Below are 25000 nucleotides of genomic sequence, written 5' to 3' on the forward strand. Positions count from 1 at the left end.
TTCAAAAGATAGTGTTATAAGAAAAGAGCCCTTTTCTTGTAAGTAAGAAAAACATTAGATGAGTAAAAATGAGATTAGGATAGACCGAGATTCGAACCCTGTAAGCAAGGTTCAGAAATAGATTCAGAAAGGAATTTGCATTGTTCAGTTTCACATAAAATAGTTTAGATATGTTGTTGTAAAAGGAATTTTAATTGTTCAATTCTTTTTATGAAAACTGAATTAAAATAAAGCCAGTTAGAGAAGAACGAACAATAGCAAATTAAAAACGTCTTGAAAAATAAGTTAGGTTGAAAAATAGATTATTAAGAATTCTTTGTCTGCAGACATGGTTTGGAAGCATGTGCGAACCACGCATGTTCACGCCACGTGGGTCGATCACGTTGACAGACACACGTATGACGTCATGGCAGAAATGAATTCTCAATATAGAAAGTTTTAATCATGTAGAAACAACTTTGAATTCCTGGATGTGATCATCATTTTGACCGGTCAAATGGAATAAAAGAACATCTCATATTTTTGTAACTGTCGTCTTCGTGTCATCTCTCTACAACAAAGTTAATGTGTAATCATCGTTATTAATGAACTTTGAATAACTCATCATAATGTCTGTCTCCATCATAAGTAATGAATGTCCCCTCCTCCTGTGTTAAAAAACTGATCACCCTTCCTCCTCCATGTAATCTATATGTAATAAGAAACCACAGACTGTAAAATGTATAAGATCGCTTCTCTATCTTCCCCTCATCATCTTAAAAAGACCCCAACTACACTGCAACCTCTATATAAGAGACAGGTACGTTCAAGGATGGAATACTGTTGCCACATCTGGGCAGGAGCAGCTAGAAAGAACTTGTCCTGCCTTGATGGAGTTCAAAATAGACTTCGTAGTTTCGTAGGAGATGTCCTTTTCTCTTCCCTGCAACCTCTATCTCACAGAAGAGATGTTGCGAGCTTGTCTCTGATGTATCGTTATTTTCATGGAAAGCGTTCGACTGAGCTTCAGTCTATGGTCCCCCCTCGCCAAACTGTCACAAGAAACACTCGTCTAGCTGAAAACACTATCAATAATTCCCCCCACTCTTTACTGTGCCTAAACCTAAACGTAGATTCCATGAACAAAGCTTCTTTCTTAGAACTGCATGCCTGCGGAATTGTCTTCCGTTTTCCTGCTTTCCGGCTGACTACAATATAGTAAATAGGTACAATATGGTTGTCTTCAAGTCTAACGTAAATAAGTTCTTGATTAGCCGTTCCATATAAGTTAACAAATTTACCGAATTTTCATTACTAATGATTACTATATTTTCTAATTTCTACTGTACACTCTTTAACCCTTATCCTTGAGTGGCCTCTTGGCCTTGATAATGTGGTGATGCCTGTGTAAATAAAAACAAAAAACAAAAAAACAATAGAATGTTCTGTGAAAGGAACTTTGTTCACGGAAATTTGGTTAGTTTTAGTTAGTGATGGGATGATTCCAGTATTTTTGCCGATTCCGTATTAAGTTCCCGATTCCGATACAATTACCGATTCCGATACTTTAGAAATCTATAAATATTTAACTCTACAGTTGTTATTTTTCCCGATTACTGCAAAAACAGTTGTTCATAGGAATTAGTCTCTGGCCATCTGATGTTTAGGATGTTTCTGACACATCTGTTGGTGAACGTCTGGAGTTTGTGGGTGTTGACCTTGGTCACTGTCCACGTTTGTGGGACAAAACCAACCAAACCCTAATGGAGATAGAAATCAAAAAACGAAACTGGAACTGGATTGGCCACACCTTGCGGAAGCCTTCATCTAGCATCACCAGGCAGGCTCTTGAATGGAACCTGCAAGGCAAGCGTAAAGTTGGTTATCCGAGACAGATATAGAAAAGAGGCTGACACCAGGGCTGCCGAAATGACATGGACTGAACTAAAGAGGACCAGCCAGAACCGGGTCCGTTGGAGAATCAAGAGGCCTAAACATAAACAACTGCAAGAAACACACATTAAATGTGCAGATATTTTCCTAAACGAAACAAATACACTTGTTGGGGGGGGGGCGTCATCTATCGATTTTAGTTTTAAAATCAATAAATATTTCTTATTTTATTACCATTACCAACATTGACATTGGAAAATAGACACAAATTTTTCCAATACCCCCAAATGTTCCGTTTTTCTGATTCCCGATTCCGATTTATCGTCCCAACACCAGTTTTAGATAGAAAAACATTCGTATTTATTCATTTAGACATACATTTATGTACATATTTTGGGTGCTTATTCAAATTGGCACATGACGACAATTTATTTATGCCTGAAAGTATCCTATACGTCTATAAGGCTGTCATTTGCCTATGTATGTAATATTGTTGTCACATTTGAGCTGATGCATCTGCTTCTAGTCTCTCACTACCGAACAGGGTTCAAAGAGAGTCGCCAACCTGATAGGTCCTGAACTGTCATCTGTCCCATTGACGAAATGTTGCATCCCTCTGCCTGTTTTACAAGTTTTTTAATGGTGGATGCTCCGACAAACTACAAGCACTTGTACCTCCTCGACGTAAATACCTCCGACAAACCCGACAAGCAGCAAAGCCCCACCCCTACACAGTAGAGATCCCTAGATGTAAGAAAGCCTTTTACTCTAATAGTTTCTTCTCAAGAACTACTAGACTTTCGAATTCCCTTCCGGTTTCCTGCTTCCCCAACTGCACTGACATGCAGAAGTTCAAGTGTAATGTAAAAAGACATCTTGCTGCTCAACTCCCTATATAGTATCTCTGCAACGTATGTCCCTTATAGTATCCCCTTACATCAAAGTGGCACTGTGCCGTGTTTAGGGTGAAAATGCAATAATCAACTAAACATTAAAAGTAAAAAAATTACCGAAAAATCTGTATGATGTACGTACCAGTCACAGAATAAAGATGAAACATTGCCAAAAATCACGTAATTTGATCAAGTAAGTTTTTTTTTTATTCAAGAAAATCACATTTTATTCCGTGCCAATACGGGGAGAAAAAGCAGCGTCCATGAAGGAATCAAGGGCAGATAACCTACTTTCAGTTCATTTTTTAATGTTTTTTTTTTTAAGGGTCATTTTATATAAGTTAAAAAAAAACAAACAAACACATTTTAAGAATATGAAAAAACAACAAAAAGCAAAAAAAATATTTGATTAATTTTTGTGATTTTTGGATTATTCCATTTTCATATGCCGGTACACTAAAAAAGTTTTTCTCCATTTTTGTTTATCGACATAACTGCCGATCTAAGCAAGCAACATAATTTTTTATTAATAGTCAAATTTTCAAAGTAGTGTCTCGACGAACGTTAAATTAAAACAAGGCCGATAGCCATTAGTCGCGTGCTCTCATGTAATGAATGAATGCGTGAATGTAGGATTGACATAAAATTCTTAAAGATAAACTAAAATGACCTAAAAATGGGCTGAAATGACTTAAATAAATAAAAAGTAAATGACTTAGAATGACTTTAATGAACTTAAGGATGAATTGAATGACCTTAAGAATGGCTTGAATGCTTAAAAAATAACTGGAATCGTTCAAAAACAACTTGAATGATCTGGAGAATGACTTGAATGGCTTTGAGACTGACTCGTTGTAAAGTGGGTGATCATTTTACATTAAATTAATACGAAAAAGTGATCCACCACTTTATATCACAAAGTTACAAACATAAGTACAGCATGTAGTAAGAACAGATACTACACTTTGATCTTGGCCAAAAGGCTAAGAAAAGGGTATTTATTTGCTTCGCTACCGAGCAAATTAGGTACAAGGCTGATTTTTAATGTGAGGGTGAAGGGGAAATGGGGACCAACTCCCCGGGGAGTAGGGGAGCTGGATAGTGACAATTGGTATGAAGGGTTGCCCCTACATTGACCAAGGTCTTATATGTGGGATTGCCCCCACATATGGTCTTTGCTTGCAGTATCTGCCGGAGCAGATACTACACTTTGATCTTCATATATAATTTATTTCGTGAAAATGAAAATTACAATCAAAATAATTCAATGTAAAATTAAAATAAATTAAAAGTAAAATCTCCAAAAGACAACACAAATTTAGGCACAAGGCCCTTTAAGATCTGGGTGGGGGGAGTGTTGCAGGGTCTTTGTTACTACAGTGAAAATGGAGTCTTTGGCGACTTTACTCTTGACTGGTAACATTTACCACAATACCTCATTCACTCTGTGGACTCTAAACTAACTAATGAAAACCCCAGCGTTTTGGCAAAAAAGGATATATATACAATTTCTGTATGTGTGTGTGTGTGTGCATAATTTATTTATTTATTATTAAAATGTGTGTGTGCGTGTGGAAAAGTTCAATTCATTAGAAAATAAAAAGTCCTGTAATTTGGAAGAGAAACAGTTCGTGTTGGGGAGTGGGGAATCTAGAAAAAATATATACAAAAAAAAATACTACACTTTGATCCTGGCCAAAAGGCCAAGAAAAGCTTAAAACGCAAAGAACAGCATCTATTAACAAGAGACCTTTGATTTTAACCAAAAAGGCCAAGCACAAAAGTGTTACGGACCGACCGACCGACGGAGTGACTTATAGAGTCGCTTGCACGCGACTAATAAATCACAAAATTTGTTCTCTCATACAAATATGTTTTTATTCCAAAGATTAATTTCTGACATTTATAATTTCTCAAGTTGTTGCATAAGCTCTCGAGTTTTATTAAAAATATTTGATATTTGGCAAAGTGTTATATATCATTAAAAAGCACGTATTCTGTTCTACAAGATAATTGCCATCGTTTTTTGCTCATATAATTTTTTTTCTCGTTTTTCAGATGGATTGTCAAGTAGATAAAAAATAACATTTTCGGTACCTTCTCTTTTTCGCTTTTAATCGAGGTAAAAAAGCGAGTAAAGTGACCAAAAATATTTGCGCCGTATATGAAGAAAACGCTATAGCTAAGAGAACTGTTCGAGATTGGTTTACCAGATTCAAACTCGGTAATTTTGACCTCAATGACGCTCCACGTCCCGGAAGAACAATCAAGATAGACGATGACCAACTCAGGGTATTTTTGAAGGAAGATGGCCATCAGACATGTAGAGAATTGGGTGAAAAGATGATTTTGCGACAATTTCACGCCATCTTCAATCGGTTTTAATTGTTCAATATCTAACCTATTTTTCATTTATAAACTCGCATTGCCCATTCTTTTAACTGACATATTTAGTATCCAGTTATTTTATTTTGCATACAGGGTTCGATTCTAGCCTTTTCCTTATATCATTTTCACTTTTCTAGTCTGCCTTTTTACTTACATGAGAAGGGGACAGCCCTTCTTATGTAATATAATTAAAGAAAATAAAGTTAAAAATTCACAGTTAACCGCCTCTAAAAACAACCGATGTTGTTTTTCTAGCCACACTGATGAGCTTTGAAACAGCGAAACAGTACTGCATATGGATGACTATATATATATATAAACAAAATGACGCTAAATGAAGAAGAAAAAAAAGAACGATTATTATTGCTACCACTATTTATTAATGTTACGTAGTTTTAGTCGCAGACAGAACCAGGCGGCCGCTGTGACTTTGATGTGGATAATTATGTCGAGGAATTGAATGTTGTGCAGATCGCCAATGGCAACGCTTTTCGCTTTTAATAAAGATATTTTTGAGTCATAATTGAGTTCGTAGAATTGGAAAGCAAAGATGGCGGAGGCCAATTACGACAACACTTCTTTGGAATTTAATGGACACAATAATAGCACGCACATACAAACAAACGTACACACACACCTATATATATATATATATATATATATATATATATATATATATATATATATATATATATATATATATATATATGTAAAGGCCTGAAGACGCTAAAGACGGCAAAAAAAAAAAAAAAACGGCCGGGTAGCTGAAACAATAATATAACTTAACAGAAAGATACGGTAATAAAAAATAAAACGCATATTTGCTCTACAACAGTATTGAGCACTTTCTTCAGTTTTTATTAATTACCATCTCCAATATATATATATATATATATATATATATATATATATATATATATATATATATATATATAAGGCAAAGGAATGAAGTGTTTATCTGATACAAGCAAGGGTAAACTTTAATATAAATACCAGTATTTATATTAAAGTTTACTATAATTAATTAATATATTAATCCCAACCAAATAAAAAAGCTAAATACAAACCCAACACAATAGAGAGTAAAGCTTGTGTGTTGGAAAGAGTGTGTATGTGTGTATTAGAGATTAAATTATTTAAAGGAGATTAGAACAATAGTCTAAAGAGCTGAGTGTATTTTAATGTAACAGTGAAATTACTAGTTTAATTAAAATGCAGGAAATAGAAAGTGCTTGTTGTAATTTAAATATATAATAAGCTCGATAGTTAAATGTCGTAGAGCTAATTCAATATTAAGTAATGTGGTTGATAATTTAAAATTTAAAAATCAAATTATAATTAATTTAAAAATCCGTTTCATAAGAAGGAACAACAACAAAATCAATTATCTGTACGATCATTTCGGAAAACAATGCTTTTTATTGTGGTAGACATCAAGTTATGTACAATAATTACATATAGTTTTTTAATAAGCAAGGTCTCCTCGTCAGCAAATTTTGAAGGTTTTTTATTGAATTTAAAAGACACCATAAATAAACCTAGCATTAAAAGTAAGGCAGATGAATCTTTTAATTTTTCGCTTTTTGAAATCAGGAACTATGGTTAAAATACTCATTTAGATGTTTGCTATAGCTTTTTATCTTATTCAATAAGATAAAAAGCTATAGCAAACATCTAAATGAGTATTTTAACCATAGTTCCTGATTTCAAAAAGCGAAAAATTAAAAGATTCATCTGCCTTACTTTTAATGTTAGGTTTAAATTCAATAAAAACCCTTCAAAATTTGCTGACGAGGAGACCTTGCTTATTAAAAAACTATATGTAATTATTGTACATAACTTGATGTATACCACAATAAAAAGCATTGTTTTCCGAAACGATCGTACAGATAATTGATTTTGTTGTTGTTCCTTCTTATGAAACGGATTTTTACTTTAATTATAATTTGATTTTTAAATTTTAAATTATCAATCACATTACTTTATATATATATATATATATATATATATATATATATATATATATAATGCGAAGCTCGCTATTTATTTGTTTACAAACAGGTGGTTTGAGCACTGTAAAAGTGGTGGGCGAATGTTTGTTTAAATAGACATTCGGACAGGTTATTTGCGGGCATCGCTTCTGTGGTCGAGTGGGAGAACTGCCGACTGTCAACATGACGGTTCTAGTTTCAGTCCTTGGCTTGGGAGAGGTGCTAGTTTAGCGGCAACGATGAGTTGTGATACAACGAAACAGGACTATGTCGATGACTACAAATATATTTTAAGCTCTCCTCTTTGTTGCAAATAATCTCACCCGCTACTTAATTGGCTGAAAAATGCGGCTAGACAGGCAATTAGCAGAAGTATCTGTCGTTGGCTGGCTTAAAAAAGAGTCTTCAAAAAATGGACTCTGATTTATGAAAGTATGAAAGCTTATGAAAATGGGGTGTGGAGGTAAAGAGATAGTTCCGAACTTTTTGGATGCCAAAACCAAAGCAATCCCCCTCAAACGAACATGAGGGGGCAGTAGTGGGAATCGCCATCGACACAAACGTATGAACAGTAATTAGGGTTTCCGATTGAGTGACCGCCACAGGACCCAACTTCCTTTGGTATGAGTGAGCAATGTAACAAGTAATAAACTCTCCCTTCCTATGGTTGGGTTATCAATGACAAGGCCAGTAGCTCTACATCAAACAGTGTGAACGTGCGCATGGTTCTCAGTTTATAAGTAACACCACTGAGGCCCCCACCCAGCTGTTAAGAGTGAGCGAGGTAAATAGTCAAAACCTCCCCCACCCTATGGTAAGTTATACTGTTATATTGGTAACTCTACGAGTGTAAATAAAACAGCGCGAGCATGCACAGGGTTCCAAATATGAGTGACCCACCTGGGGCCCCATCTCTGTTAGTGGGGGTGAGCGGTGTAAGCCGTCAAAACCTTCCCCTCTCCGGTCACGTGACATCGATAAAACATCAAACTTTTACAGCACAGTATCTCGCTTAATGTAAACAGAATTTATTAAAAAAAAAAAAAAAGACTCTTAGAAGATCGGACACGTGCGGTATTTTTATTTGTTAAATTTGGTACGTGAAACCGTGTGAGCGTGCATAGGATTCCCCGATTGATGGAGCGTGACTTTATCATACCCATTTTAGCTCATTCGTATTTCTTCTATCATTGTATGTAGTCAGTTTAGTGTAATTGTAAATTATATAGGAGCCTATTAGTGTACAGACAAACAAACAGACGTTTAACTTTATATATAATTGTATTTTATTTTTACTTTCCTAGACGTACATCCATTGTCGGTTACATATTATATATATATATATATATATATATATATATATATATATATATATATATATATGAGCAAACAGTTAATAAAACATGTTAAAAACACTTTGAAAAACAGTTAAAAACATATTTAATCTGAAAAGGAAACACTTGATAAGTGGATAGTCCTTAATCCGCGGAGTTTCGAAGAAATACTTTCCTTCTTATCAGAAGGTAGGAATTAGCAAAATGCGGGATCGGATTTTGCATGCAAAAGTATTTGATGAAACAAGTAAGTCAAAGATCTTACTTGATAACAAAAAGTGAAGCAGAGGGAATATGGTGAAGAAAAAGGTGATTACAGATGAATGGATAGTCTGGTGAAAGATAAATAATCCAATGACGGTAAAATCCAAAAATATAACTTTAAGAAAGTTAATTGAATTGCCATTTGCACAAATAAAATCCAAGTAATAAAATTATGCAACAATCAGCTGGTATGAAAACCTGTGACTATAAGATTTACAAAATATTACTGGCAGTAATATTCAGTCACCTCGGATTTTGCCGTGCAATTTGGATGTAAACTCGTATATCTTTTTCTTTAACTTCCCTTACTCTGTGAGTTTTAATTACTCATTCAATTTTTACTTATGATTTTCCATGTCTCACTGACTTTAGCAAATAGGGTGTAAACCATTATACCTATTTGCTAATATTTTCTCATCTGAAGAGATAGTAGACATCGAAACCCTATAGGATAAGGAATTAAAATATTTATAATGTATTCTTTGTCTTACATAGAGTAATAAAAATCTTTGATATGAAACTCCAAAATTTCACGTCATAAAATTTTTTATTTGCGGGCGTCCCTTCTGTGGTCGAGTGGGAGAACAGCCAACTGTCAACACGACGGTTTTAGGTTCAATCCTTGGCTTGGGAGAGATGCTAGTCTAGCGGCACTGATGAGTTGTGATACAACGAAACATGACTTTATGTCGATGACTGCAAATATATTTTAAGCCTCCCTCTTTGGGTAGAGCACTGTCGTAAATAATCTCACCCGCTACTTAATTGTCTGAAAAATGCGAAGCTCGGCGTTTGTTTGTTTACAAACAGGCGGTGTGAGCACTGTAAGAGTGGTGGCGGATGTCTATTTAAATAGACATTCCGACGGGTTATTTGCGGGCGTCCCTTCTGTGGTCGAGTGGGAGAACTGCCGACTGTCAACACGACGGTTCTAGGTTCAATCCTTGGCTTGGGAGATATGCTAGTCTAGCGGCACTGATGAGTTGTGATACAACGAAACAGGACTGTATGTCGATGACTACAAATATATATATATATAAATATAAAAGGCTATATATATATATATATATATATATATATATATATATATATATATATATATAAAAGGCTATATGTCTGTCTGTCTCCATATTTACAAACTCTATCTCCTCCAAAACTAAGGGGTTTCAAATGATTGGATTTTTTACGGACCGTTCTTTTATGGGAGGGTGAGGAACCGTTTTGATGCTCATTTTGGTCAAAAAGTCTGTGACAAGGATAGAGTTGTTGACTGGTGCATTGTCTTGGTGGAAATTCCATCTGGGCTACTTGAAGATTGCTGACCTCTTCTAAGGGAATCTCTTCCTAAACTCCCTTCAAATCAATACTCCTTGTTGACAGTGCATGTAGATTATGCCCTTGCTGTCCGAAAGGGGGTCATCATATGTTTCTAGGTGGATTTGCTCTGTCTGGGAGAGCCAGCATGTTTCCACTGGGAGCTCTGTCTCTTGGTGTCTGGGTCATTGCAGTAGATCTAGCTTTCATCGCAGGAAATGTGAATTGATCAGCTCGACCATCTCCCTGTTGCCATGACAACCTCTTGCTTTCTTATCTTTTCTGAGCACCCTTGGGACAAACTTCGCACGAATCGCATCTTCAGTTCCTCGCGAGAAGATGAGAAGTACGTCCAAAGATGGAGTACTGTTGCCACATCTAGGCAGGAGCTTCTAGAAACAGCTTATCCTGCCTTGACAGAGTTCAAAATAGACTTCGTAGTCTAGTGGGGGTGCCTTTTTTCCTTTCCCTGCGACCTCTTTCCCACACAGAAGAGACGATGCGAGCCCGTCTCTGCTTTTTCGTTATTTTCATGGCAAGTGCTCGTCTGAGCTTCAATCTATGGCCCTCTCCCTCCTGGCATGACTTTCACGAAAAACTCTTGTCTAGCTGAAACAACTATCAATAATTCCCCCCACTCTTTATCTGTGCCTAAACCTAAACGTAGATTCTATGGACAAAAGTTCTTTCTTAGAACTGCACGCATGTGGAACATTTTTTCGTTTTCTGCTTTCAGACTGACTACAATATGGTTGTCTTCAAGTCCAACGTGAACAAATTGTTGATGAGCTTAAGTAATCCAATTTACCAAATTGCAACGATTACTACGATATTATCCCATTGATTACCGTACACTCATTAACCCTTATCCTCGAGTGGCCTCCAGGCCTTGATAAGTGATGTCTTTGTAAAAAATAAAAATAAAATAAAAAAAAGGCCTTAAAACAGTATTGCAAGCCAGTGGCCAGTAGTGGTTGCTACTAGTATCCAGTGACAGACAATTTGATTTTGAAGCAGTCAAATTTACGCTAGTAAATGACAGTGACCGCCATGCACTGACAGTGCCAGTTGTAAAGGCAAGTAAACGCCCTAAAGCAACTAATCGCCAGTAGCCATTGCGCCAACAATGACAGCCAACAATGCACGGTAGTAGAAGCCAGATACTTTCATTTTGACTACTGCCGCCAGTGCTTGCAATTTTCTTGATCCGATAGTGGCTATCACTAGCAATCGCCGCCACATCTCTGTATTACTATTTTTAGCTGTTTATCCATGGTCAGAAATTTAAGGGACTCACATACGATAGTGCACTAGATAATCATAGGCATTTTTTTTAATATTTCGGGGAGGGAGCTCTTCTGGTTTTGGTTCATATTTCCACCGAGTAACGCCGGTACACAGTTCCTGCTAGTGATCCATGTGTAATTTGCTCTTTAGAAATAAATAGGGCTGTGACAACAGCATATTCTTTTCATTGTTTTGATTCTTGAATATATATCCGTTAATAATATATTATATGTTTTTATATAGACGGATATAGTTCTCGGTTGATTAAGTGTGTCTAACTGTGTTGGATATATACCCGAGAGTCAAAAGAATGAAAAGAATATGCTGTTGTCACCGCCACAAACACGAAATCTGCATGAATTAAAATATCATAGTCAAGCATATTTTACGACCGGGAAACGCTGGGCGACCTGCTAGTACATATATAAATTTAAATCTATGTGCGACGCAGACAACGCAATAGAAATCGATAGCACGCTACAGAAGCGATAAAAATTTAACCCATTTCGAAACACTAAAAGCTTTTAACAAAAGTTTCCTTCTGCGTGATTGGTTAAATCTGTTATGGCAGCCGGCATAAACAAATTATTGAATTGAATAAACTCACGTTCTTCCGTGATAAGATTTAGATTATCCATGCAGGTGAGGGAAAGGGAGGAGAGCTTTTAAAAAGTTCTTCTTGAATTAGACAGGTCGTTCCACATTAAGCCGAACATCTCTTCTATAATATTGGAAGATTTTGTCGTCAGAAGAAAATCCTCGACGATTTCATCTTTCGGTATTATCGATAAAATAAGCCTCCCCCACTCCCACATTACACATCGTTCTCTGTCCACGAATCTAAAGGATGCATGTTCTAATTTTAGCTTTTATTTACCGATTTTCTTTTCTTTCGTCATATCTAATATATAAAAGGCTATATGTCTGTCTGTTTGTCCGTCTGTCTATCACTCTGTCTGTCTCCATATTTTCAAACTCTATGGGGGGGGGTTATGGACCGTTCTTTGATGGGTCTTTAGCCATTTAAATTATATTTAAAGAATAAAAAAGGGGTCAAACTTGAAACAAAATCGTTATACATTCATGTTAGTTTATTTTTAATTTTTAATTTTTAATTTTTAACCAGTTCATTTGCGTGTCACGTTAGCACAGTGGTAACGTCACCAGCTTCGGATGCTTTTGGTTTCGATTCTAGCTGATCGTATCCAAATTTTTGTTTGTTTTACTTTTGAAAGCACAACTCTATAATAATATATATATAAAATCTGGACAAATTAAAAAATATTATATTTAAGCGTATTTTACGACAGGGGAAAAACCGGAACACCTCCGCCCGCTAGTCTAATTTATAAAACTCACTATGTCTGTCTGTGTCTGTCTCCGTATTTTCAAACTCTATCTCTTCCGAAACTGGTCCCGGATATGACCTTAAACTATATCCAGTGATGAGGTCCCAGCTTGTGGGCTTTGGTGAGTGTGGAGCCACCCTTTAATTACCATTGCTCCAAGGTCCACTCTGACCCGGAGTGGTAGTACCTGTTAGGGTCCCAACTATGGGTTAAATAGAAACCGACTTGAAAACAACAAATATATTCTATTAAAAAAATTTCTCCAAAATCTTTGGATTCGGCATTAAATAACCCGAAAAGGGTTGATATGCCGTAAAACAAAAACAACCAACCAACCAACCATCTTCCGAAACTGCGGTTAACTTTGTCGTGTGATGTTCTTTGTAAAGGGAGTCGGAGATGGCTACATGGCCGGGTTCATAAAAGCAACCGGACTCACAAAAAATAATTTTTAATACTACCTGGCGAATATACTCGGTGAACTAAGTGCAATAGATTCAAATAATTAGTTGTTGGCTTATATTGCTTAACGTCACATCAATTGTTTAAGAACTATTTATTGGCGAATCCAGTAATTTATACAATCAAATACAAATTGTAAACAACTGTTCAATTCTGAACAAAAAGTTTGACCACAGTTGATCTTACAATGGCTGACAATTTGTTAAATGCTAACTAACAATCAAACGAACTTGATCGGTTGGAAAATTGCCGATTTCAAAAGCCTGTAATTGGAAGAGAAAATTCAGGAAGGATCGCCATCTTGTTGCAAAACTTTATTAATTCTTGATTGTTCGTGAGAATAATTGCAAGCTCAGATAATTAATGTGCCTCCCAGGCATTACTGAAAATAAATGCACAAATGTTTAAAACACAAATTTGTATCACATTTGCCATCCATAAAATCTACCAGAAAGAGAAACTGTGCCAAGTTTCGTTGTTCTACCGCTATGAGCAATGGTCTAGGGGCATTACTTATTAAACGTCTTTCGTATATATATATATATATATATATATATATATATATATATATATATATATATATATATATATATATATGACATAACACCAAAAGATGGATGAAGTGATGAAGCATGGCTGTGGAAATCTTTTTACCCGAATACAATGTCCAGCATGTTAAAATAAAATATACCATTTGTTGTAAAAATCTAATGGATAAACATCTGAAGAAGTTGGTGGGGACAGGATATTTTTACGGAAACATAAATCGTAAAATTACGACTCATTAATGAAACAGCTGTAATCGAAAATCCAGGGAATATACGAAGGTTATAAAAAAGAAAACGCGAGTCTTTGAATTTTCAACAAAATTTTGCACTATATATGCTCTGCACCTATTAAATAGACACATTGAGCTTAACTCAAAAGTAACGGTGAATGGTTTTAAAATAACACTCTAGACCCGTTAAACGAAAACGGCATACATTGAAAGTAACGACACACACACACACACACACACACACACACACACACACACACACACACACACACACACACACATATATATATATATAATTTAGTTTTTGTTTATTTGTTTTATATTCTAAAAGAAGCAAATTCGTTCAAACTCCTCGGCTTATAAGAACTCTTTCTGAACTGATGTTTTCAGACGGAGATTGATAATTTGTACTATTTCGATTATTTAAAGACGAGAAGTGGTCGAGTGTCAGTCTTTATGACGACAGAACCTTTGCTTACTCTTAGCTAGATAATTTCACCAAAATACCACATTCATGCCACGGCTTTAGACCTACTTAATAGATCCCTGATGGCTTCGACAAGATTTTGTTTACAAATGAATATATATATATATATATATATATATATATATATATATATATATATATATATATATATATATATATATACGAGAGATAATGGGGTAGGGAAAGATCTACAAACAGCAAAAAAAGTAAAATAAAATAAAATAAATAAAAGAAAAAAAAATGAAAAACAAAGAACCAAACAAAATGATAATGGGGTGAACTAGTATGACCCTTTCACGAATTTGCTAAGTATCAGACTGCTCTCTATTTTCCGGGTCCACCGAAAACCGAAAAAAAAAGCAGAACAGTCTCTAAATGGGAGTGGAAGGTTTGGAGGCTGTTTACTACCTAAAAAAAATACAAAAACTCATTTATTTCACTAACTAATTGTTATTTTTTTTTAATGAATGCTAAGGGATGGGTTCTGTAGGTCAAGCTTTACCTCCTCCGTCGGGAAATGTTTGGCTATCGTTGGTCGCAGCCGCATTTTTCTGTTATTCAAGTAGTCTTTCTCGAGCTCAATGGCCGACCCGACGGATCCTATAATCTCTGGGGTCAATTGTCTTGGTTTGCAGTGTGTTCAACTTAGATATTTCCAAGTGTTTTCGTGTTTCAAAATAATGATAAATGCTTTCTATGGAACCTCTGAACAACATGAATCTTGCAATTATTTTCTTTTTTTTTTTCTTTATATTTGTGTCGGTGACTTTTATTTGTGTTTTATAAATATTTAAGATTAATGTCTTTCCATAGTTTTCAATCTGACGTCGAATTCTCTCCAAACAGCCATTAAAAACAGAAGATAATTGTTAAGGTATCACTTGTTTTATTAGCGTTATATTTTCGTGTCTTGCTTCATTGTGTTGCGTAAATGCTAATAACGTGCTATTAGTATGACACGGCAATAAATTATTGCAAACGGAAAATGGACACACACACACACACACACACACACACACACACACACACATATATATATATATATATATATATATATATATATATATATATATATATTAGCAAAAGTACCCGTCGTTGACTGGGTTCAAAAACAGCCTACAGAAAATGGACTCTGATTTATGAAAGTACTAGCGAGGGGTATTCGGCGTTGCCCGGGTGTTTGAGGTGTGTGTGGAAACTCCGGGGGGGGGGGGGGGCAAAAAAGTAAAAAAAAAAAAAAGTGCGACGTTAACCATTGCCCACCGCGAGATGCTAACAGAAACACGTTTGGATTTATTTAATTACTTGGATTTGGCAGGTGCCCGTTTTAATGAGTAAATGAGGTCAAGTTTGACTGCGGGATTTTTATTTTCCCAAGATGTTATAGGAAAAAGACTAACCCACATGCGGCGAGCGACAAATGTTGAATATTTATCTTCCCGAAATCGAGCAAATTAAATAGACAGGCGAGCTTCGTAGTTAACTGTGAGATATTACGATTTATATGTGATATAAAAACTTTTAAAAAGTTGTGAAGCGAGCGACCGCTTCTGTGAAAAAAGCCTTTTGCAGACATACAGAAAAAGCGAACACACATACATACATGCATACATTTTCGCTTTTATATTTATAGATGATAGGTTATGAAAAGGAAGGGTTGTAAAGAGATAGCTTCGAATATGGGGGAATCAAAACTAAAGTAAAATATGATGAAAGTAAAAATAAAATAGATAAACCCCATAATTTATTATACCATACATCTTCACGCTGAAACACTTATCGCAATATTCTGTGGATCTATATTAAAAAACCTTGTTAAACTTTGTGACATATTTCCATTCTATGGAGGTCAGGCGCGAATGGACACCCCATAATTTTATTATACCATATTTCTTCAAACTGAAACATAATTATCAAAGTGTACTTACGCAGATAGATATGAAAAGTCTTTATTAAAGTTTGTGCCTATTTCCATTCTATGGAGGCCAGGCGCGAACGCAGACCCCACAATTTTATTATACCATCCCTATTTAAGTTAAAACATACTTATCAAAGTATTCTTATGTACACCTATATCAAAAACACTTGTAAACGTTTTTATTTAATTTTTAAATTTTTTATTTCCATACTTTGTGGACCAGGCGTCAATGACAATGGTCGGGGCTTGAAAGTTGACAAAGCATCTCAGTTTTACTTTACAAAAATACACTAAAGACAAAAGGCAGCAAAGAAAGACAGTAAAAACACACGAAGAAAGAAAAGACAGAAAGGAAAGATAGAAAAAAACGAAGATGGAAAGAAAGATCTAGAAACTAGACGAATTAAAAGACAGATATGGACGAACAACGCAACGACCAAAAATAGTGATCACGTTGAATACAGGGCGGAACGATAAAATTTTCGCCCTAGAAAAGACGACAGTTTGATGAAAACCTGTTTCCTTTTTTATAATTTTGGTATTTTTCAGATTAAGTCCACCTCCACAATTTTCTTTTAAATGACAACTTTTATAGGTTTTCGACTATGCTGAATACGAAAATCGCATTGAAATTTTGCAGTAATAAGTAGTTATCGAGATATAAAAAATTGTATTATGCATTGTATTCTTTGGCGGCCATCTTTTATACACGCGTGCAGTGTCAGTGTCAGTCATAGATGAGCAGATTTGTTCACGGCGCGTGCGCACGCGCGTAAAAATATGGCCGCCAAAGAATACAATGCATAATACAATTTTTTATATCTCGATAACTACTTATTTCTGCAAAATTTCAATGCGATTTTCGTATTCAGCATAGTCGAAAACCTATAAGAGTCGTCACATAAAAGAAATTTGTGGAGGTGGACCTAATCTGAAAATTTACCATAATTTTTTTTTTTGTAGACTATCTATTAGTTGGATAGTTGTGTACAGATTCCAGAAGCGATAGGAGTCTTCTATCATGTATGAAAGTGACACAATCTGCAACGGGTGAGATCGGAGATGCGCCGCTGTACAACTCATGCTCTATACTCTTTTCTTACTGCCCCTCCTCCTCCCCGAACCCACTAGACTACTTCGTTTCGTCATACATTGAGAACATCACCAACATGACCTCCTAAAACACTAAAGCCAGCCTGATGGCCGCCGTCTGTAGAGTATTCGCTGAGCTCCCGCCGGCGCTTGTGGAAAAAGACATGCTCCCAGTTCCGGACCCGTATCGAGGCGATGATTAAGGCTAAAGGCAGCTACATTGAATAGATGTCAGCTCTACTACAAAATCAAGTTACCTGAATTGATTTTTCTAATATCTTCACCCAGGCTAGTCTAATATATAAAAGGCAAAATGTGTGTGTGTGTGTTTGTATGTTTCGCAAAAATTTTCGACAGAAGCACCAGATCCTGACAGAATTAGTAGCATTTTAAAGCACGACCCTTCGGACAACAAATATAAAAAAAATTGGCCATAAACATTAATTCCTTCACCCTCAGCTGATCAGTTTTGTACAAGAAGGAATCGCTTTTTTCGCCAAAATTTTAGCAAGTCATCGTCTTCTTTTCGATTAACTACACTTAATTTCAAACATTCCGAACATCCGGCCGGGCGATGGAGACATCGATGAAGACGTCACGTTTTTTTTTTAAACTTTTTTTTCTCTTTTGCGTTACGGGTTCGAGCCTGCTGACAACCACTTTTTTAAAACACCTCTGCCTTCTGTTGTTTTGATCCCCTCCCGCTATTACCACTTTTTACCTCTCAGGTTTACTTACTACACTATCTACACACACCCGGGCACCCCCGCTACTCTTGTTTTGACTCTCAGCGGGGTCCTTACTACACAACCTAAACACCCTGGCAACGCCGAGCACCCCCGCTAGTGTATCAATAAAAGTGCCTATACGGAAAAAGTCTGGAAACCCATTGAAGGTACTTCGCATGTGTGTGTCCTTTTACTGGGTCGTAAATATTGATAAAAAGATATCTTTTATGTCGTATCAACAACAAAGAAAGATATATATAAGGGCAAGATGGAAAGAAAGATCCAGAAAACAGACAAAATAAAAGACAGATATAGCGAACAACACAACGACCAAAAATACTAATCACGTTAAATAAATGATCGAGTTTAGCCACAGCTCTCGTAGAGAGAAAAGAAAAGAAACACACACACACACACACACACACACACACACACACACACACACACACACACACACACACACACACACACAGTCATCGACCTTCCTTCCACGCCTCGGCACCCCTTCATTCATGATCGACTTCACGTTTTATCTTCGTCCATTTTTGCATCCATTGTCCTTGACTACGGCCCTGACAGTCTTGTTTTCATTTTTGATTAATCGTTATCATAAAATAAGAGGCGGGCGTCCATCGGGATGAATGGAACTGACACGAACGCGACGAGGAAGGACGGGCCGTTAGCCGCCACATTTTCCCCCGCTTTCATTGGTTGCTGTTCGATTACGACTGGTCTCTGCGTTTTTTGATGTCCGCCATTTTCTTTTCGTTGTTTTTATTTTTATTTTTTGTTCTTAATCCGTGTTTTCTTCGTTTTCTTGTTGCTAATAACAATAATATTTTATATTATTATTTACTCTCTAGGAGTATTCACACACGCCATCATCAAAGATTGCTCTTTGAGAACAACTTGTGGTGTTCCCTGGAGTCTGAGTGACAACAAGTCTCCCCAGATTTCCAGTACTCTCCATCTTTTTCGATGACCTTTGCCAAAGAATTTGCGTTATCGCAACAGCCGCTTAGCATTGGATTTTCGTTGGCGGTGAACAGGGTCTTCGCTGGAATTTGGGTGGTAATAAGCCTCCCCAAGACATTATTATTATTATTATCATTATTATTATTATTATTATTATTATTATTATTATTATTATTATTATTGTTATTGTTATTATTATTATTATTTAGTGTCTGGCTGTTGGTATTGCCGATTTTATACTGATAGACGGATCATAACTAGTGCTATGACAACAGCATATTCTTTTCATTGTTTTGGCTTTCGATTATATATTCGACACAGACACAGTTAATCAACTGAGGATCGCATCACTCTATATAAAAGCATATAAGATATCAAAAGATACACACTCGAGAATCAAAACAATGGAAAGAATATGCTGCTGTCCCAGCCCTAATCATAAAAAATTAACATAGGCTATCAACATCTTTTTTTCTCACTCTTCCCGCATTTTCCGCAAGATTCTGGCGGTTCCCAACAAAGCAGTCTTTTGAATTACTCCAACATTGCAATTGATCCCAATTTTATCAATTCACTTATCTAATACTTTTGTTACATTCCTCAGAGCTCCCATCACAATATGTACAACTTCTACTTTTCTTCAGCTTCCACAATCTTTTTATCTCCCTTTTTAAGTTTTGGTATTTTTCGACCTTCTCCTTTTCTTTCTCCTCCACATTCACATGAGCTAGTGTTGGAACGATTAATCAGGATCGAATTGGGGATCGGAAAAATCGGAGTTTTTGGGAGTATCAGAATCGGAAAAATTTTAGCCTATTTTCCGATACCAAAATCGATTCCTTAAATTATCTTTTTTTTTTTAAAATTTGATTTTGGTTTAAGAAACATCTTCCACTGCTTGTAATAATATTAAATAATATATATTTATTGATTTAAACTTCCAGTAAGACTAAAATCTCTATTATAGTTAATATTAAGAGGTTTACAAAGAATCGGAATCGGAATCGGTAATTGTATCGGAATCGAGAAAAATATTAGAATCATCCCATCACTAGTAAATGATTATTATTATTATTATTATTATTATTATTATTATTATTATTATTATTATTATTATTATTATTGGCTCACAAGGAGCTTTCACACAGGTCATCAAAGATCTCTCCTTGAAACCGGCCTGTGGTGTTCCCTGAAAGCTGAGTGACAACAAGTCTCCCCAGATTTCAAGCACTCTCCACCTCTTTCGATAGTATTTGCAAATAAATTTGCATTATCGCAACAGCTGTTTGCCATTGATTTCTCGTTGGCAGCAGCTATCGGTCTTCATTGGAATTTAAATGGCAATAAGCCTCCCAAAGGTCCCAGTTTTTAAAATCGAACCTATACTGCACAAGCACCTTAAAAATTTTCAAATCGAACCTATACTGCACAAGCACCTTAAAAATTTTCAAATCGGACCTATACTGCACAAGCACCTTCAAATTCCATATGGTATTCATTTTTAATTTTTCCCTTTTGTATTCTTAGCTTTTCTTCTTATATTTAATGTTCAATTATGAATTTTTCTAATCCTAATATAGATTCGATTATTAAAGTAAAATGTATTAATTATTTAAAATATATTTCGATAGTTATTATTGGAGTAATATTCCATACCAGAAAAAATATTTCCTCTTTGCATACTAGCATGGGCACTCGGCGTTACCCGGGCGTGAAGAGGTGGTATAGTTAGGCTATTGAGTAACCCTCAGAAAATTTATTTTCAATCAAAATAGCAGCAAGTACCCGAGCGAGCGCAAAAAAAAAAAAAAGATTAACCGCTGTAGCCAGGCTTGAACCTATAACGCGAAAGATGAAAATGAGGTAAAACTGCGCGCTTGTAACGTCACGGGGCTTCAAAATAACGTCCTTTAAAAGTCCGTTGAAATCGCTAGACGTGAATGACTTGCAAAACTGTCGACGCAAAAACTGACCCTTCCTTGTAAAAAAACGGTCTGCAGTTGATGGTCAAAGAATTAATGTTTTTTGGCCGGATATTTGTCGTCCGAGAGGTCCATCTTACGATACCAGTTTTCTCAGTAATTGTTGCATTTCGAAAGTTTTTGGCAGACATACAAATACACGTAGACATACACAGATTGTGCCTTTTATATATAAGTCTATCCAGACTACCCGGCATTGCCCGGGTGTGGGCAGGTGGTGTAGTAAGTGATCCCAAGAGTGGAGAGAGATGTTTAAAAGTGGCAGTAGCGGGGGTGGGGGTCCAGAGGTGGTGGGAAATCAAATCAACAGAAGGCAGCCCGGGTGGAGAAAGATGTAAAAAATTGGTAGTAAGTAGGCAGGTTCAAACTCGTAACGCAAAGAAGGAAAAGAAGGTAAAAAATAAAATCTAAAGACTAAGCCGATGCGTCCATTGCGAAACCGGAAGTCGCGAACGTTTGAATTAAGGGTAGTCAATCGAAAGGAGACGGTGACATGTGAAAATTTCAACGCAAAAACCGACACCTCCTTATAAAAAAATTCCCGCCTAGTTGAGGGTGAAGGAATTAACGTTTTGGACTAATTCTGCGATATTTGTCGTCCGAGAGAACGGGCTTTAAAACGATACTGATTTTGTCACGTTCAGACGCGTATGTCGGAAATTTTTTAGAGACATGCAAACACAGATACATTTTGCCTTTTATGTATTAGATAGATAATAAATTCCTATCTACCAGCAATATGAATGAATCGATTAACACTGACTGAATTTTTTTATCGTCAAAATAGTCCTACATTTTACAATACTTTGATAAACTAGATTAAAAGTTAGTCTTTTTATGTACATTTGCTAACACTATTGTATCTTAATACATTCCATCTTATAGTTTCAACATCCTCCTTTCACTTTTTCATTTTATACTCCTAGATTTTCTCGGTATTATAGAAGAAGAAGAAGAAGAAGAAGAGAACTGGGACCTTGGGGAAGCTTATTGCCACTCAAATTCCAGTGAAGACCAACGAGAAATCAATGACAAGCAGCTGTTGCAATAATGCAAATTTATTTGCAAATACTACCGAAAGAGGTGGAGATTACTGGAAATCTGGGGAGACTTGTTGTCACTCAGCTTTCAGGAAACACCACAGGCTGTTTTCAAGGAGGATCTTTGATGACCTGTGTGAAAACTCCTTGTGAGCCAATAATAATAATACAGAAATCTTTGACGAAAACCTGTGTGCAAAAATCCTTATGAATAATAATAATAATAATAATAATAATAATAATAATAATAATAACAACAATAATAATAATAATTATAATAATAATAAAAATAATAAAAATAATAATAATAACAATAATAATAACAATAATAAGAATAACAATAATAACAGTAATAATAATAACAACAATAATAATAACAATGATAACAATAATACTAATAACACTAATAATAATAATAAATAATAAAAATAATAATCATGACAATAATAATAATCATAATAATAATAAAAATAATAATAATTATAATAATAAAAATGATAATAATAAAATAATAATAATAAAAAAATAATAATAATGAAAATAATAATAAAAAAATAATAAAAATAATAATAATGACGATAATGATAATGAAAATAATAATAATAACAATAACAATAATAAGAAGAAAAAGAAGAAGAATATAAATAATAATAATAACAATAATAATAACAATAATAATAAAATAATAATAATAAAATAATAATAATAATAACAACAACAACAACAATAATAATAATAACAGCAACAACAGCAACAACAACAATAATAATAATAATAATAATAATAATAATAATAATAATAGTATTGAATGTGAATGTGGAGGAGAAAGAAAAGGAGAAGGTCGAATAATACCAAGACTGGGAACGGGAGATAAAAAGATCGTGGAAGTTGGAAAAAGAAGTTGTACATATTGTGATGGGAGCTCTGAGGGATGTGACAAAAGGATTAGATAAGTGAATTGATAAAATTGGGATCACTTGCAATGTTGGAGTAATTCAAAAGACTGCTTTGTTGGGAACCGCAAGAATCTTGCGGAAAATACTGGAAGAGTGAGAAAAAAAAAAGATGTTGATAGCCTATGTTCATTTTTTATGATTAGGCCTGGGACAAGAGCATATTCTTTTCATTGTTTTGATTCTCGAGTGTGTATCTTTTGATATTTTATATGCTTTTATATAGAGAGATGTGATTCTCAGTTGATTAACTGTGTCTGTGTCGGATATATACTCGAGAGTCAAAACAATGAAAAGAATATGCTGTTGTCATAGCACTAATTATGATCCGTATATCAGTATAAAATCGGCAATACCAACAGCCAGACACAAAATGTAAATAATAATAATAATAATAATAATAATAATAATAATAATAATAATAATAATAATAATCAGAAAATCCTTTGGGACATGGACATAGCAACCTGTAAACTCATCCAAGAAAGAAGACCGGATGTCGTAATAATTAACAAGAAAGAAAAATCCTGTCGAATCATCGACTTTGCGGTTCTAGCCGACCATAGGAAAAGAAAAGTAGAAACAGAGAGCTGAAAGGGGTATGGAAAAAGAAGAAACTAAAAATAATACCTATAATTGTAGGAGCACTAGGAACAATTCCGAAAAACTTTGAAAAAAGAATGGGAGAAATTGGAATCAGAGGAATGATTGGAAAAACATAACGAACAACAATAATGAAAGCAGCTGAAATATTAAGAAAAACCCATTGAATGTGGAAACTAACACAGAAGAGCAACAAGTGCGGACCAGACAAACTGCTGCAGAGGCAGAACATGAAACGCCACATAGAACCGAAAACATTGAAGCCGCATATCTATAAGTTCTCAAACCACACCTCATCCCACCCCCATTACCACATCACTGCCCCCCCCTTAAAAAAGAGACAAAACAACCAAGTAGAACTAAGAAGGAAGGAAAGACCGAGGAGAGAGCACTGCCCCCCCCCAAAAAAAATACTGAGGATGAAATTTTACTTCGAAATATATTTATAAATTTCAAACAAAAATAAATATCTGTTTCTTTTCGTAATAATTCGTTTTTACTTTATTCAAACTCAATCAACGCTTGTATCAAGGAACAAACACCCTAACGTGAATATTGCGTATCCAACGCACCGTTCCGACGTTTGAAAACCGTGAAAAACAACAAACGGACTTTTACTTACTGATTCTCTGCTCCAACAACATGGCAAAAAAAAAAAAAAAGAAATACTGAGAATGGAGTATTTCGATATATATTTATAAATATATTTATCGAAATATATTTATAAATTTCAAATATATTTATAAATTTCAAACAAAGAATATATTCAAATATACTTATAAATTTCAAACAAAAATAAATCTCTTTATTTTCGTAACATTGCGCTGTTTTGGCTTCATGGGACGATTCCAATATTTTCCCGATTTCGATACAATTATGTCTTTTCTATAAAGTTCAATTCTTGTACGTAAAATAAATACTCGAGCAGAGATCGAAACCAAAAGCTAAAAACAGTGAGTCAAGTACGATAACCATTATGCCGGGTTGACACGGTCTTTAAAAAGTGTTTTCAAACCTACTTATTATAACATAATGAATCTGTCAATGTCAACAATTTACGCATGCGCATTCGTGAAACAGCAAACCCCTACGTACACAATTTACAAATGCGACCATTTAGCAGCCCATTTTTCTGGATGAAAACCGAATATAAAGATTTACACGCGTCTGAATATCCTATATAGCAACTTTCAAGTCTGTAGATACAAAAAATCTGTTGAATATATAGGTTAAGAAGCGTCCTCATACACACACATTCTCACTTTTATAGATATATAGATTATAAATAGG

The 25000-nt window shown here is 35.1% G+C and overlaps 1 protein-coding gene and 1 pseudogene across 4 annotated transcripts in view; both read right to left on the bottom strand.

The window, feature by feature from the left end:
* Positions 1-25000, bottom strand: part of LOC145268696 (FAD-dependent oxidoreductase domain-containing protein 2-like) — a 456912-nt gene that overhangs the window by 93284 nt on the left and 338628 nt on the right. The window lies entirely within an intron of this gene.
* On the bottom strand, positions 3624-3761 carry LOC145268906 (U2 spliceosomal RNA; annotated as a pseudogene).

The sequence above is a fragment of the Euprymna scolopes genome, chromosome 44, assembly GCF_053919585.1.
Source record: "Euprymna scolopes isolate OS-2025 chromosome 44, ASM5391958v1, whole genome shotgun sequence".
Lineage (NCBI taxonomy): Eukaryota > Metazoa > Mollusca > Cephalopoda > Sepiida > Sepiolidae > Euprymna > Euprymna scolopes.